This window comes from Triticum dicoccoides, chromosome 6A, assembly GCF_002162155.2.
Source record: "Triticum dicoccoides isolate Atlit2015 ecotype Zavitan chromosome 6A, WEW_v2.0, whole genome shotgun sequence".
NCBI classification, from domain to species: Eukaryota; Viridiplantae; Streptophyta; class Magnoliopsida; order Poales; family Poaceae; genus Triticum; species Triticum dicoccoides.
The window spans coordinates 35,809,628-35,812,245 of NC_041390.1; positions in this window are offsets into that span (position 1 = coordinate 35,809,628).

Here is a 2,618-nt window from a genome sequence, read left to right on the forward strand (position 1 = left end):
TAACCCCCCGATACTCCGGTAAAATCCCGATTTCACCCGGAACGATTCCGATATCCAAATATAGGCTTCCAATATATCGATCTTTATGTCTCGACCATGTCGAGACTCCTCGTCATGTCCATGATCACATCCGGGACTCCGAACAATCTTTGGTACATCAAAATACATAAACTCATAATGAAACTATCATCGTAACGTTAAGCGTGCGGACCCTATGGTTCGAGAACAATGTAGACATGACCGAGACACATCTCCGGTCAATAACCAATAGCGGAACCTGGATGCTCATATTGGTTCCTACATATTCTACAAAGATCTTTATCGGTCAGACCGCATAACAACATACGTTGTTCCCTTTGTCATCGGTATGTTACTTGCCCGAGATTCGATCGTCGGTATCTCAATACCTAGTTCAATCTCATTACCGGCAAGTCTCTTTACTCGTTCCGTAATACATCATCTCACAACTAACTCATTAGTTGCAATGCTTGCAAGGCTTATGTGATGTGTATTACCGAGAGGGCCCAGAGATACCTCTCCGACAATCGGAGTGACAAATCCTAATCTCGAAATACGCCAACCCAACATGTACCTTTGGAGACACCTGTAGAGCACCTTTATAATCACCCAGTTACGTTGTGACGTTTGGTAGCACACAAAGTGTTCCTCCGGCAAACGGGAGTTGCATAACCTCATAGTCATAGGAACATGTATAAGTCATGAAGAAAGCAATAGCAACAAACTAAACGATCGGGTGCTAAGCTAATGGAATGGGTCATGTCAATCAGATCATTCAACTAATGATGTGATCCCGTTAATCAAATAACAACTCTTTGTTTATGGTTAGGAAACATAACCATCTTTGATTAACGAGCTAGTCAAGTAGAGGCATACTAGTGACACTCTGTTTGTCTATGTATTCACACATGTATTATGTTTCCGGTTAATACAATTCTAACATGAATAATAAACATTTATCATGATATAAGGAAATAAATAATAACTTTATTATTGCCTCTAGGGCATATTTCCTTCAGGTGGTCTGCGGAGGGAGCGGCAACGGCGGCGGTTGCCTGTGTAGGGGACGACGGCGGCTGTTGCCTACGGAGGGAGCAGCGGTGGCCTGCGTAGGGAGCGGCAATGGCGGCGGTGGCCTGCGGAGGGAACGACGGCGGCTTCCCGCGAGAGGGGAGGGGAGGGGGGCACGAGGGGAAGAAAGTTAAGGGCTTTTATGCTTTAAACCCAAACAATGATGACACGTAAACAAAAAAAGGGGCCCACCTGTCATAAATGCGCTCAAACAACACTAATCCGTTGCAGTGATTTTTGCAAAATGTTTACAAGAGAAGTGGTGCTTTTTGTCAAGAAACTGTAACCTAGTGTTTTCTGGTGACCTAACCCTTAAACTGGTGGTTTTCTGCAATTTACTCTCTAACAGCAGCCCTCCAAACTATAGTGAGTATTTAACAAAAGATTACCACATTTCGTGGAACGTGCCGAAAAACAACCACTTTATAAATTTGTGTCAAAAACTATCATTTTTTTTCTAAACCGTGACAAAAAACTACCATGTCAGAGAACCGCCTGCTTGCCCACTCTAAGCACAAATCTGACAGGTTAGGCCCACAAATCAGGTGCTAGCATGGCCAACCGTTCACGTTAACGACCGTTAACCGCCCGCTCCTTTTATGTATGTTTACATTTTTTTAATACATGATTAACACTTTTTTAATATATGTTTTGATGTCTAATTTCTTTCATACACGTCGCACAATTTTTGTATACATATTAACATTTTTTTATATTTTTTCAATACATGTTAAACATTTTTTAAATATATGTTAGAACATTTTTAAATGATATTTTTTTGCTAAACTAAGCAAACTTTTTTACATTGTACAAACATCTGCTTGAAAATGTCCCAAAAAAATTGATACTTGTTAACATTTTTTTAACTTAAGAATCAGTTTTTCTGAATTACGCGAACATTTTTTTTACAATGTATAAACATTTTATGTATACATGATTAACATTTTATACTTTTTCATCAACATTGTACATTTTCCTTATACATTAAAAACCTCTTTCTATCCATGTTTAACGTTTTTCAAATGTAAGATTTACAATTTTCTAACTTTTATGTGAATTTTTAATGTATATTTAAAATATTTCGAAATATAAACAAAGTAAATAATAAAGAAGAAAAACGAAAAAAAGTGAATGAAAAGGGAAGGAAAAAAACAAAAAGTAACATGATGTTAGCAGGCAGGCCGTGGTTAACAGGCCAGCCCAATTCGTGATCCCCTGCACGCTATGTGCCTGCAGAGTTGGGTTGGTTATTTCCCCGGCACCGCCGCCCGCTCATGCTGTGTTTGGTTCGGCTATGGATTTGTAGAAGCAGCTGTGAAAAATCTGATGTAAAAAAGATGTAGGTCATTTGGCAAACCACCTGATATAGCTTTTTCAGATTTTGGTCCACGGCGGAATCAGATTTTGGAAAGCACGTCCTGGGCTGCTTCCGTTTTTGGTTCAGATTTTGATAGTGGATTTCTAGAATCGGATTCTGCTGGGTTCGGCCTTTGGTTCAGATTCTGCTACGCGGCAGCGGAATCCGTTGA